General features: G+C 41.3%; 1 protein-coding gene across 1 annotated transcript in view; it reads left to right on the top strand.

Annotated features, from left to right (window-relative positions):
- Positions 1–15696, top strand: part of trp (transient receptor potential) — a 169046-nt gene that overhangs the window by 127850 nt on the left and 25500 nt on the right. The gene's annotated exons all lie outside the window — the stretch shown is intronic.

Genomic DNA, 15696 nt, shown 5'->3' with positions numbered 1-15696 from the left:
ATACAGTATACAGACACTGACAATAAACAAACTAAATAAACATTCAGAGACATAATAGTAGGAATAACAGGGCTGTTGAAAAGATTTTCTACGAAGCCTCGAAAGTTGGATTTTAATCTAGCGCAGCCAGGATCGACCGATGGGTTAAGTGGGGGGGGGGGGGTAATAATTATAAAATGATACAACATAATGAACGTGCTTGTGGGTGTGTGGTGTGCGCATGTAAGACTTGTCATTACAAGGACACTGATACAAGTAATTATGTTGATATTCAGACTGCAGTACATTACAAAATCTAACATTCAAATACAGAACAAGAACAATACGATCATGGTCAACAGTTTTACATCGAATGGTATGTTCAGTTTACAAGTCTTGCTACAAGCACCTTTATTGTGTTCAGTGATCATTCTGTAACTATAACCCCTCCCCCATCGACCGATTGTGGCTACGCTACTGAGTGGAGGATAGAGGCTTCCACCACCCGCAACCTCGCCACTAAGTGGGATAGAGTGGTTAGCACTACATCCGCCCACCTTGCTCCTGGGAATTAACCTCGGTCTCACTTTTGGTGTAGGCTGAGTGAACCTCAGGGCCATGTGCCTCTCTAAAAATGGAAATCGCGTTTCTAAATCTTTCTACTTCCTGGCAGAAAATCGAACTCTTTTCCTTCTGGGGCAATCGAGAGTGCCTTTACCGCCTCGGATGAGCAGCCCCTAATAATAGTAATAATAACATGTTAATTTGTTTAATGTCCTTCCTAACTGCTAGCCCTGGAATACCAGAAGTTTATCCTACAGGAGCGCCTTAGCATGTCGGAGTCCACTGACGTGGGGTTATGACATTTAAAGTCCGGCTCCATGGCTAAATGGTTAGCGTGCAGTCCTTTGGTCACAAGAGTCCCGGGTTCGATTCCCGGCAGGGACGGGAATTTCAACCTTAATTGGTTAATTTCTCTGGCACAGGGGCTGGGTGTATGTGTCGTCTTCATCGTGATTTCATCCTCATCACGACGCGCAGATCACCTACGGGAGTCAAATCAAAAGATCTGCACCTGGTGAGCCGAACTTGTCCTAGGACACTCCCGGCAATAAAAGCCATACGCCATTTCATGACATTTAAATACACTTGAACACCATTGACCTTACCCAGGATAGAACCTGCTACTTCTAGATACAATGGCCAACAGCATATCGACTGCAGCACTGAAATCTTTAATGGAAACATAAATGTTACTTGCACCATTCGCATTTTAAACAATCGGATTGTTTCTTGTAACTATGAACGCAGTCACTAATGCCAATGCCTTGAATGGAACTATTTCGCGCTCTCGAAATCGTCCAGCTTCACATCCCTTCTTTCTAGATTCTCACTTCAATTCCGGGCGAATCAGACTTATTTCACGCTGTACACATGCACGACTGCTGACCGTTATCAACAAACAAAAGTCAATAACAGGAATATTTGCAATAACCATTACGGCCATTGGCGTTGACCATTGGGTCAGATTAGAAAGAACTAATCCATGCAATCAGCCGCTTTAGAGAGCAGGTGTGGCCCACGAATTAAAATCAACGCGTGTAAAACAGAAAAGACCGTAACATGGTTAGTGAATAAGGATCAATTAAACCACACGCCGAATAGTGTGGTTGTAGTCGATCAGTGCGATAATTGCAACCAGAACACTGGGAAATATCGCATGGGGATAGTTCGTAATTCCAGGCGGAATATTCTGTATAACCTCTCGTCCATTAAGGGGAGTATAAATGACCATTTTGTTGAAAAAAATCGTATTTTTGATTTTTATGCCTAAACATTATTTGGAATTTGCTGATCAATTTGGTGTATGATTTATTAAATTTGCTTGATTAGAAGTATATTTAATTTTTCAGTAAACACTTAATATCTCAAGAACCATACGGTCTAGAAGGCTGTGGTTTGATTTAAATTATAGTGGGAACATTGCTGCGTAAGTTGGTGAGATTAGCATAACATTTGCATTTATTGTTTACGTTGTGCACTCAATATTCTTGGTATAACATGCATATTTTTTTCATTCTTTGTGCTGTTGTGCTAGCGTGTTATTGATCTTGAGTACATTTGATTATGACAAAACCAAAAGGGGTCGTATGCTAGACAATGCCATCAAAAAACTATCAGATTACTATGATCAGGCGATCAGAAGCAATTAAAATAATCTACATGATATGAAAAAGGCTGTGTGGGCAACATTTTTCCATAAAATATCAACAGATGACAATCCAATCCACAACCTTCATCTGGCGAATGCTGTAAATACAAAAGATAATTTTAACCCATATGAACTCTATACCTGAGGCTGTTATGTTGGCTATAAAGCCAGTTAATAGAGATTTGGAAAATCCAGATCTACTGAAGAAATGTCTGACAGGGAAATCACAAAACGTAAATGAGTCATTCAACAATGTAGTGTGGACAAGGGTACCTAAAAATGTATTTGTGGGGTAGCATACATTGAAGATTGGTATGTATGCTACTGTCATCACATTTAATGATGGCAGTACTGGTAGACTGAAAGTCTTGGAGGAGCTGGGTGTGAAGACTGGTTGGAATACATGAGAACTGGACAAGGAGCGAGTCGACAAGGCAGAGCTACAGGCCCAAAAAGTGTCCAAGGAGGAAGAAGAGGATACACTCGGACAAGGTAGGAGATGATGAAGACTACACTGCCGGTGATTTTTTACTCCTGTTGCTATTGAAAAGAGAGTTACAATCTAAATTAATTTTTATTTGCAATTTCTGAAAAACTCTTTTTTCAGACAAATGACCCGTTATCTCCGGATCTATAGAAGATAAACCCTTGATATTTTCACTGTTCATGTATAATATCCTAGTTTGTTTGTATTTGTTTGTATTTATTAATGGACAAAACAGGCGTTCAGCCCCGAATACATGTTCACAATAATAATAAATAAATAAATAAATAACTAATAATAAACGCAGTCCAACCCAAGCCACCACTCTCCACCACATACAAAATAAAATGAAATGAACACCTCATCAGCCTGTTCTATGTTTACAATCTGCTGCTGGTGTTGCAACTTGCTGCTTGTTATCACTCACACGTACCCACTCATCACGCGACCTTCTTGCTTCAGCATTTTCATCACCTCTATTGTTCCCTGACCTACTCCAAAATAAGCTACACCAGCAACATTACACTATTGCATACCAAACCAGCCATGACACTAACATTGCATTCAATCTTTCAGATTCCACCTCCTATAGTACAAGTCTAAATAATAACAACAATATTCCGTCATTGCATTCCAATCCATCATACCACAGCTTTTACCAATCAGCGTTAACATTGCTTCATATCATTTCACTCCGCCATAACACTCCATAATAAAATTACCTCTCCATCTCCCAAAAATTTCGACCATGCATAACAAATACCAATCACGCCTATACCAACACCTCTCCAACATCATACTCCTTCCTCCTCTCCATACAAACAAACAAACCACAATTTACAAAATTGTAATAAAATCACCTCTCTCCAGCTCCAAAAATTCAATACTCATACCAGACACCAATACAATAATACCCCCTCCCAACTTCCACGAATTCGGCCGTAAATAAACCATCTCAATACCATACCATACATCACCTAATCATACATACTAAGCCTCCAATGCTTCCGACACCATATCTCAGCAATACAACACATACCAACACCTCTCCAACATCATATTTCTTCCTCCTCTCCATACAAACAAACCAAAATTTACAAAATAACAATAAACTCACCTCTATCCAGCTCCAGAAATTAAATACTTATACCAGACACCAATACAATAATACCACCTCCCAACTCCCACGAAGTCAACCATAAATAAACCATCTCAGTACCAAACCATACATCACCTAAATACTAAACCTTCAATACTTCCCACACCACATTTCAGCAATACAGCACCAACTCCACATTATATACCACCTCTACTTATATCACCACTTCTCTCACACTACATTCCAACGATATAACACTTTTCCAACACCACATTTACCACCACTCCTCCAACTCCAAATATCGCAATAAATATATCACTTCACCATTACCACATCTCAGCCTTCACAAATTATTTACCATCATAACCTAATGAAATTACAATGAATAACCAATACCAGTCACGCATATACCAACACCTTTCCAACATATTTCTTCATCCTATACCACTTCTCCATTACCATATTTATACCACCACTCCTCCAACTCCACATATCAACAATAAATATACCACTTCACCATTACCACATTTCAGCCTTCACAAATAATTACCATCATAACCTAATAAAATTACAATGAATAACAATTACTAACATATCATACCCAACTCCGCCTAACTAAGTACTCAGTCCCTATATTCCCTAATCCATTAGAATTTTAACATACTATCCCCTTCCCTTATACAGATAACTATTCCACCCCCCTATTCCCCTGCCCACCCTCTAACTCACTCTCCTTCATTTTACTCTCGCAGGCCTTTTTTGTCGCACAAAAATACCTGTTCAATTCACCCCCTTTTTCCCATTGTTTAATAATCCATCTCAGTATTGCGTTCTCATCCCCTCTCCCCAGTATTTCCCGATGCTCGGCACTCAATAATCCATGTCTTAACCCCCTCGTTACCTCACAGTCTCTTAGCAAGTGAAACTCATCATTCACATCTCCACAAAGTACACACCTTGTCTTATCCCCGCCCTGTAACCAGCCTTTATTCCTTGGCAGACCTAAAAGCCACCACATCATCCCATATCGTTTTGACCTATCGACGTATCTAATATTCAACCCTGCTATCTCCTCTATTTTCGTCAAAACAGTCAGCGAATTTCTTAGTCTGCTTTCCCCCAATAATTTCTGCCTATGGATATCTCTAATTCTCCTTTCCAGTATATTCATCCCTCTCACTTCTGTCTTTGACCAAACCTCCCCCCACAGGTGTCCTAATCCTATCCTCTCCAAATATCCCTTTATTTTTTCTAACCATCCACCCTTATACATGCTCTTAAATTGCTGTACATATGCTGCCTGTAAAACTCTCCCACCTTCCTGTCTTTTTAAATTCATCCAATAACTAACTATTCTTTTCACACCCTCTGATTCCAAATCCTCCCCACACATTAATTCCGCCCCTACATTTGCTGTACACCTCGGTAAGCCCATCACTAACTTGGCAAAACTACTAACAATCCTTCTTAGTTCCTCTCTTTTCTCATCCAACCCCCAAACTTCTGCTCCGTATAATACCCTCCCCACGATTACCGACCTGAACACGAGTCTCAGTGTTTTGTAACTGATCCCCGGGTACTTGAGTAGCAAATTTCTGACTGAGGCTAAGGCTGCCAATCCTATATATTTCACTCTTTTGATCTGGTCACTCCAAGTTCCTTTATCATTAAAAATAACTCCTAGATATTCCAGCTTCCTTACCTGTTCCAATCTTTCTCCCTGAATTACCCAATTCCCTTCTATCTTTCTTCTTTTGTTCACCTGTACTACCAATATTTTAGACTTATTTCCATTAATTTTCAATCCCCATTTCCTCGCAAATAGCATCACTGACTCTAAGGCCCTATTCATCGCCCCTGAAGTTAACGTCATCAATAACACATCATCCGCAAATATCAGTCCTGGCACTTCCAAACCATTAATTACTGGTACAGCCCAATTTTCTGCCCCAAACCCCTCTAAAATATCGTTGATAAATAAAATAAACAGTATGGGCGATAACTTGCATCCTTGTTTTAAACCCACCTTGGACTCTAATGGTCCACTCATTCTCCCTTCTCCCAATTTTACACAAAACCTGACGTCCCTATATATTCCTTCCACTGCCCTCAACATCTTCTCCGAAATCCCTAACCTTCCTAATTTCTCTAGTAGGGCCTCTCTATTTACCTTATCAAAAGCTTTCTCAAAATCTATTGCTGCTACATAAACCGTACTTCTAGCCATATTCTTATACTTTTCTAAAATAGTCTTTACTATCATTATATTATCCACTGTTCTTTTCTTTTTCCTAAATCCCCCTTGGTAATCTGTCAAAATTTCATTTTTTTCCGCCCACCCACTTATTCTGTTCGCTAGCACCCCAGTATATATTTTACTCAAAGAATCCAACAGAGATATACCCCTATAACTGTTCACATTGTTCCTACTACCCTTTCCCTTGTATATAGGGCATATAATTCCTGTTTCCCATTCCCTAGGGTAATTTCCTCCCTCGAATATCCTATTGAATAGTTTCACCATGCCCTCTATCATTATCTCATTTTTACTAATTTCCTTCCAAAACTTATTATTTATACCATTACACCCCCCGGCCGACTTCGCTCTGGCTCTGCTTATCACTCCCCGGATTTCCTCTCTTGTGATTTCTTTATCCAAGTCATAAATTGCCACTCCCCTATTCCTCCAAATTACTTCTTCTCCCGAACCTCTCCATCTATCACCCCCCTTTTTTCCTAGTAATTCATCGAAGTGCCTGACCCATTGCACTTCCTCAATACTCGTTCTCTCCATATTCCTTCCACCCTTAATAATTCTATTAATCTTATCCCAGACTCTCTCAAAATTGTTAGTCTTGCAGTCATTATTTATGGCTTCCATTTGTTCCTCTAACCACGTCTTTTTTGTCTCAGAGATTTTCTTTTTATACTCCTTCCTCAATCTACAGAAAAACTCCCTTTCTTGGCTCCCACCTTTCCTTCTATATTCTCCTAACGCGTCCATCACCTTCCTCCGCAATCCTTCACACTCCCTATTAAACCATTCTTCTCCCTCTTTCTTATTTCCTTTTCTAGCTTTCACCTTCTGCGCTATCATCTTTATTGGATGTAGCAACAATTCCAAGGCTTTATCAGTATTATTCTCTTCTAACGCCCCTTCCCACCCATATTTCAGAAGATGTAGCTCCTCCTTTACTACCCTATTCCAATCCCGGCCCACCTTCTCTGTCCATTTATACTTATTATAACCCCTCCCTCGTTTATCCTTTGTCTCATTTTCCTTCATTGTACACTTCTCTTCCTCTCTTTTCAGCATAACCCTCACCGGGAAATGGTGTGACTCAATCCAATCTCCTATTTCCATACTTACAACTTCCTCAATCATCCCTTCCGAGCTCAAAACCATATCTATCACACTACCCCCTTTCTCCGTAACATATGTCAATTTCCCCGTCCTGTCACCCTCTATCCACCCATTCAGAATATACAAGTTTCCCACAGCACACATCTCTAGGAGCTTCTCTCCAAAACTATTTGTAATTTTGTCCTCACTCCTTCTGCTTTCTAACAAACACATTCCATCCTCCCTACTATAAACTGGGCTCTGTTCTCCTATTCTCGCGTTCCAATCCCCAAATAACAACATATCCTCCTCCCCTGGATACATTCCCCTTATCCTACCAATATCCACCAATAACTCTTCAAAAAAATATTTATTTGCATATTCTGAATTACTAGGGTGGCAGTAAACAAAAGCTAGATTTATTTTCTTCCTCCATCCCTCTCTCCCTCCCAAATTCAATCTCAGCCATACGGTTTCCATCATATCGGTCTCTATATCCTCTACTCTTTCACTAATTTCTTCCCTAATTAGAACTATCATCCCTCCTGGTGCTCGTCCCTTATTCCTCTCTTTTCTTCTATATTTATATTTTATCTCAAACCCCTTCCATGCAATCTCCCTCCCTGTTTCCAACCACGTCTCCAAGAGTGCCACAACATCGAAACTTTCAATTACTTCCCTAACTTTCTTGTTTCCTAATTTGCTCCTTACTCCTTCAATATTCACACATCCTATCTTCCAATATTGTTATAACTTTCCCTCCCTCCCTTCTAGGTCTCCCCCTCTATTCTTACTTCTAGTATTTATCGACCTCTCTCCCTCTGTATCCTCCATCCCTTTACGTACTTTTCCCCATATGTCTTTTAAGCTCTTACTCCTGACTTTACTCATAATTTTTTTACCTTCTTGTCGATCTGTCTCCTCTTGACCTTTGTTGTTCACTACACCACTGCACCCTGTACTCACCCCTTCTTGCTGCTCACCCCCACTCACCCCCTCACTATTTTGGACTTCTGAATCCACCTCCCTTTGTCCTTTCTTGCTCACTGCACCTCTACACTCTCCTCTCCCAGTTTCTTGCGGCCCACTCTCACCGTCCACTTCACTATCTTGGTCTTCTGTCTCCCGGCTGCACTGCCCATTCTCTTCCGAGATGCCCTGCTCTCCTGCCACGTCCCTCCTCCTCTTCTTTTCTTCTTTCTTCTTCCCATCTTGCCTTGTCCTCTCACCACTCTCAACCCTCTCGTTTTCGTCCATTTCCTTTAGCTTAGTCACTGAATGAACTCTGACCCATCGCCCGTTTGTCACCTCCAACCTCAGACCTCTTATTCGGGCCTTTAGCCCCTGGTTCCTCGCTCTCCATAGGTGCCTATTCAAGATCTTCGCGTTTTCACTTCCTTCTCTTCCCATGTCTCCTTTCACCCCTATTTTCCGCCCTTGTAAATTTTTGCTGTTCCTTAACACAGAATCTGCCATTAAGGTTGAGAACAATTTAACCCTAATTGGCCTCCGACCTTTGATTTTACCAACTCTCTCTACATCATCAATGTCTACCTCACTAAAGTTTATCTTCATAACATCACGTATAGCTTCCACCACCTTAAATATCAGCTCAATCTTGCTCTCTCTCGCCCCTTCCTCAATTCCATATATAAATATGGCTTTTTTCAATCTCTCCTGCCTGTACCCCTCCGCTTCTTTCTTCATCTTCATCACCTCCTCTTTCAGATGTTTCACTTCCCCTCTCAATAACTCGATTTCTTTCTCGTTATTGACCACTCTCCTGCTCGATTCCTCTGTCTTCGTTTCAAGCCATTTCTTCATGTTCCCTATCTCCCTTCTCTGCTCCTCCATCATGTCCTTTATTTCCTGCACCTTATCCCATTGACACTTCTCCTGCATAACTTCACTTACAACCACCCTGAGTGCGGCCAAATCCTCCGTACTATATTTTCCACTGGTATTTGGGCCTGGGTTTACTTCCACCCCCCCAATAACCAGTAACACTGCTATCACTGTCACCACCAGCACCGCTTCACTCATTTTCAATCCGTCCGTCACCAATCCACTCCTGGCCTCCTTCTTCTGCCTTGCCTGCCATTTCCCAATAGCGGCCCGGTACTGTTCAATGCCGACCATGTTTACAGCACGCACTTCGCTACGCAACCTCTCTCCTCGACCGCTCGAGCTAGACTGTAATACCCTAGTAATACCACACCTCTAGAATGGTAGAGATTGATTGTATATTTGAAGAAAAATGTTAAAACCTTTGACAAAAAAAGTTGTAAAAAAATAACACAGAGAAAGTTTTTAAAATCCCAACTTCTAGAAAATGTACTTCAATGAAACTAGAGGAATAAGTACATAAAGCATGTATAAATAATCTGTAAAAGTTTCATTACCTTTCATGAAGTAGTTCTTGAGAAAATAGGTCATGAAAAAAGCATATTTAACATTGGCGGGATAGACCATTCATACTCCCCTTAATAGAAATATACTACATACAAGAAAATAAGTGAATATGAATGTCTCCGCTTAGCATTCCTCTGCCATATCTCTACACGGTATAACTATTGAAAACTTGTTTGAAGAACAAGAAAATTATGTGTGACCGAGCGAGTTGGCCGTGCGTTTAGGGGTGCGCAGCTGTGAGCTTGCATTCGGGTGATAGTGGGTTCCAACCCCACTGTCGGCAGCCCTGAAGGTGGTTATCCGTGGTTTTCCATTTTCACACCACACAAATGCTGGGGCTGTACCTCAATTAAGGCCACGGCCGCTTCCTTCCAACTCCCAGGCCTAACATCTAGGTCATCGGCCCCTAATGACAAATTAAGAGTTCAAAATCATCCACTGACCAAAATAAAAAATGTTATGAAAAATAAATGGATGGATATGAATTTAAAACAATCAGTGGATCCGACCCAAAAACTATCATAAAAAATAGTATTACTGACCAAGGGACCACTTCTAAAGCACAATCCTGAATCGAAGAAACTTGTTGTCTGAAGGGGTTCAAAATCCAGGCAACGACCTCTCATAATGGTACTTATCGCTAATAAAGTAGAACCATGGTATTTGTCATGTTGGGGGTACTAATCAAAAGTAGCGCAGACTCACGGTGTTCCACACATGATGGTACAACTCACAAGTATTGTACGTCGCACAGGTAACGCAGACCCACGGTGTCGCTCGTAGAGTGGTAACTAATCACAGGCAACGCAGACCCACGGTGTCGCTCGTAGAGTGGTAACTAATCACAGGCAACGCAGACCCACGGCGTCGCTCGTAGAGTGGTAACTAATCACAGGCAACGCAGACCCACGGTGTCGCTCGTAGAGTGGTAACTAATCACAGGCAACGCAGACCCATGGTGTCGCTCATATAGTGGTAACTAATCACAGGCAACGCAGACCCACGGTGTCGCTCGTAGAGTGGTAACTAATCACAGGCAACGCAGACCCACGGTGTCGCTCGTAGAGTGGTAACTAACCACAGGCAACGCAGACCCACGGTGTCGCTCGTAGAGTGGTAACTAACCACAGGCAACGCAGACCCACGGTGTCGCTCGTAGAGTGGTAACTAATCACAGGCAACGCAGACCCATGGTGTCGCTCATATAGTGGTAACTAATCACAGGCAACGCAGACCCACGGTGTCGCTCGTAGAGTGGTAACTAATCACAGGCAACGCAGACCCACGGTGTCGCTCGTAGAGTGGTAACTAACCACAGGCAACGCAGACCCACGGTGTCGCTCGTAGAGTGGTAACTAACCACAGGCAACGCAGACCCACGGTGTCGCTCGTAGAGTGGTAACTAATCACAGGCAACGCCCAGACCCGTGGTGTTTCTCACACTGATACTAATCACGGGTACTGGAAACCCACAGTGAACCACTCTCTGCTGCTACTAATCACAAACCTCTGGTGTACCTAACATAGTGGTACTACTCGCAAGTAAAGGTGACCCATGGTGTTCCCCGCGGGATGGTACTAATCAAAAGTAGTTTCATGGTTCAAATGCAATCATCCCTTGGTCGCCCCTTTTAGTCTCCTCTTACGACAGGCAGGGGATACCATGGGTGTATTCTTCGTCTGCGTCCCCCATCCACCGGGGGTACTTTAAGGAATTTACAGGAATCTCTAGGTAATGTGAGAATGGACAGATACCAATTGCTAGAAAGATACAGTAGAAAAAAGTGACAACGTAAACGTCAGTTCGTGTGTGGTTGTTATTCAGAAGACAGTATGTCGATGGTGAACAGGCCAAATGGTGGAAGCCACAGACAGCAAATATTTCAGGAGAGAGAGAAAACAGTTTGTCCCTCATTACAGGCATTGATCTACCTTAATTGCCGCTTATTTGAATTGTATAATGTATCAATTTTGTAGTGTACTGGAATATGTGGTGTGGGATCATACAGTTTCTTGAAATTAATTCTTTAACGTTACGTTTAGGGTTACGCCATTTGACTGGGACTGATACAACTACAATGTTTGTTACAACAATGTATATTTTGGGCTACACCTACAACCTGTTTTCCAGTCATTGATGTTTAAATGGGGTATGAGATATTCTCCAGCCTGTGACTGTGGTGCAGTTAAACAGACTATCGACTATATTGTCACCGAATGCAATGGAAGGGCGTTTGCTGGATCCAACCAGGACTTTGTGGTGGCTTCTGCTGAGGCCATACATTGGCTTGAGTATTTAGATCTAACTCCTTGAACCCTTTTGCTTGCATGATTGTTTTCAATGTTATAATGTGTATATCTTGTAATTTTGTATTTAATAGTTTGTGCTTACTGTTCATGTATATTTAATCTTTGTATTGTTTTGTGTACGTTACCATAAGCTAATAATAATACCGGGTCTGGGATGTAATGAATGAAGCATATATAGGCTGTTAGTACGATGGGGTCGCCACTCCCAAAGTGATATATTAATGACTGAAAGATGCTATGAAATGAGAATGGAGAGTGTTGCTGGAATGAAAGATGACAGGGAAAACCGGAGTAACCGGAGTACCCGGAGAAAAACCTGTCACGTCTCCGCTTTGTCCAGCACAAATCTCACATGGAGTGACCGGGATTTGAAACACGGTATCCAGCGGTGAGAGGCCGACGCGCTGCCGTCTGAGCCACGGAGGCTCCTTTGGGTTACACTAATTGGAATAAATAATAATAACAACAGTGGTAAAGTGTTTATTATGTGAAAGAATGTTCATTAATAGTAAGAAAATTATTATAAAACAAATTTTCTATCCGGATTTTAATTAACTAGCAAATGTACCCGTGCTTCGCTACGGTATTCTACTTCGTATACGGAGTTCTACATAAATTACTGCATACGCAGTGTGTAAGATTATATTAAATTGCATGTCTCTTAGCGTTATCCAAGAAACAAAACGGGGAGGAACCCACACTTTGTTACCGATGTAAGGTGCACGTTGAAGAAATTTTGATGATAAAGGCAGGCTACATTTCCTACAGCCAGTGCCAGTCACAATCGAGTTCTGGAGTTTCTACAATAACGACAGGCTCACATGCCAACTGCCATTCACAATAGAGATGGATAGTTTTCATTATAATGGCAGGCCCCCTTTCCTAATGCCAGTCAAAATCGAGTTGGAGAGATTTGATTATACTGGAAATACAGCGCTATCTAAAGTACAAAGAATCGAGATACGACAGTAAATCATAGGGTCAAACTTTAAGATCTCTCCAAATGGAGCATCGGTTGTGTAATCTGCTTGGTGAAATGACTTACCGTTTTGAAAGCAATTACCCCGAAACGAAGATCTGCGCCGTCATTGAAATTGCCTCCATATTTCGATATGTTTCGGGGCCAAAACATTACTCATTTGAACAGCTTGGACTTTTTTTCTCAAAGGAAAGAATATCCAAGTTTATGAATTATCACTCGTATACATACGGAGTAATTAAGGAAGAAAGTTGACTTTAATAGAAAATAGGATTATAACGGAGGACAGCCGGATAGGACAAATATACAAATACCAAGTGGATGTATTGTAAAATGAAATGTCCCCAGTAAATTGTGATGATGTGAGTTACAGATATACAGTAAGAAGGCAGTAACAGAGGAGAAATTTAGGCCCAGGGATCCTTACGTAAACAGATAAAAAGATATTATTTTCTTTACGTCCCACTAACTACTTTTACGGTTTTTGGAGACGCTGAGATGCCGGAAGTTAGTCCCGCAGTAGTTCTTTCACGTGCCAGTGAATCTACCGACACGAAGATGACGTATTTGAGCACCTTGAAATATCACCGGACTGAGCGAGGATTGAACCTGCCAAGTTGGGGTCAAGAAGGCCAGCGCCTCGATCGTCTGAGCCTCTCAGCCTGGCAGATAAGAAGATGACTTATGGTGGTATTAATTAAGCCTAAAGAGGCAAGAAAGAGACAAGAAATTAAAGCGGAAAAAAGAAGTAGAAGAGAAATACGGTAAAAATTATAGTAAATGCCAGAAAACACCTTATGGTGTGACATCATGGGCTACACTTCGCGGTACTGTTCAAATATTAACAGCCCCTTTAGTGCTATTTCAAGACGATTCTAACCTCCAACGGTATTCCGCAAATATCCCGCAGAATGGCAGCTTGACGTCTCTCTGGCCTTCTACGCAACGAACGAACAACCACGAGTTTACAGGAATGTTGATGAAAATTATATTATGCTCCTTCCCTGCTGGCAAGCAGCCAGAGAGGTTGCCATGGTAACCGGTAAGGTTTTTTTTTTTTTTTTTTTTTTTTTTGCTTTACGTCGCACCGACACAGACAGGTCTTATGGCGACGATGGGACAGGAAGGAGCTAGGAGTGGGAAGGAAGCGGCCGTGGCCTTAATTAGGTACAGCCCCAGCATTTGCCTGGTGTGAAAATGGGAAACCACAGAAAACCATCTTCAGGGCTGCCGACAGTGGGGCTCGAACCCACTATCTCCCGAATACTGGATACTGGCCGCAATTAAGCGACTGCAGCTATCGAGCTCGGTCCCGGTAGGTTCGTTGTCGGTCTGTCGGTCACTCAATGCAGAGCATGAAAGCCGCAGAATGTAGTAATTTTCTCCGTCATTTGAAGAGTAAGCGAAATTATGCTCATGACAAAAGTTGTTTAAAATGAAGGGGCGTTTTACAAATAGTCTACGGATTTTACAGAAAATCGATAGTATAAGAGGAAATGAAAGAAGACTTATGATTTCCCTATAAACCTCCAGTCTATTAAGTGATTTTTAAATCATATGCTAATTTAAACCTTCCCCTGGATAAGTATACAGTACTATATATGTGAAGTTTGGTTGAGTTCTATCCAGCCGTTTCGCCGTGATGGTGGAAAAGACGGATAGACAGACAGACACGAAAGCTAAAAACCACTGATACGGTCTTGAGTTGACCTAGATCGAATAAATATCTGAAAACTTGGCAAAATAAACGATATTATAGACAGAGAACCCCCTACAACTTCACAGAAGTAACACTCAAATTCACAACTAAACTGAATTAGCATCTTATAGTAATAAATATTTGTATAGCATATGACAAAAATACTATTACTGAATTATATAGTTAATTTTAATGACAACTCTAGCAGACACACTCATCAAAACAAAGACACACTGTGTTACGCCAGCTGGCTTGCGTGGGCTTGAGAGATGGAGATACTTAGCTGTCGCAAGTATAGTGGCTTACACTGGTACAACCTACTGTTAACTGCAGGTTACGACTAATTGGTTACACCAAGTGGCTTGCCTGTCCTTGTCATATGTGGGGTTACGCCATCATATTTTTTTTTTTTTTTTTTTTTTTTTACTTTTGACAACATACCATATAGGTTCTGGAAAAGGAGATTGTGGTTTTGTTTCCCCCATTTAATTTGATGTTATCTAATTCTACCACTGAAATAAAACGATAAATCAATTAGATAGAACAAAATATATTCTTGAAATAATGTCAATAAAAATAGTGAGAACTGCTGCGATAAAACAGATGAGAATATAAAAGAATGATATTGCTACTGAAAGAAACTAGGCATTAATTTGAATTCCTCTTGACCGGACATTTAACAGTTATACACGAAATTTATCCCTCACTGGTTTACTTGACTGTACCTTCAACACTGAGTGTAATTACGACGTATTCATTTGATTTGTGTTTACTGTAGATGTATCAAGCCTAATTTGGTGATGTATCCTTTTTGTTTCACTGACGACTAAGTATCCATGTGACTGCTGCTTCTCCATCCAGATGACTTCATGGCAAGTCTGTCCTACATGACTTCATGGCAAGTCTATCCTTCTATGACTTCATGGCAATTCTTTCCTTCCAACTGCACTAACCAACTGTGGCCTCACTCTCTCAATGACCAATGACTAATGACTCACTGAGGCCTCTCCATCCTTTCGACTGACGCTATAATACACTGGACCAGCTTATATAGACATTAGTTGACACACCTACGCAATATCCAGAAATAACTATGATCTACTCCCACCCAGTGACAATGGTGAAACCGCCTGCGGCACCCTAGGTAACTCCAAGAAAGTGAGCTCACCGTTAAATGCA

The sequence above is a fragment of the Anabrus simplex genome, chromosome 3 (genome assembly GCF_040414725.1).
Source record: "Anabrus simplex isolate iqAnaSimp1 chromosome 3, ASM4041472v1, whole genome shotgun sequence".
NCBI classification, from domain to species: Eukaryota; Metazoa; Arthropoda; class Insecta; order Orthoptera; family Tettigoniidae; genus Anabrus; species Anabrus simplex.
This window is presented reverse-complemented; position numbering and strand designations above follow the sequence as displayed.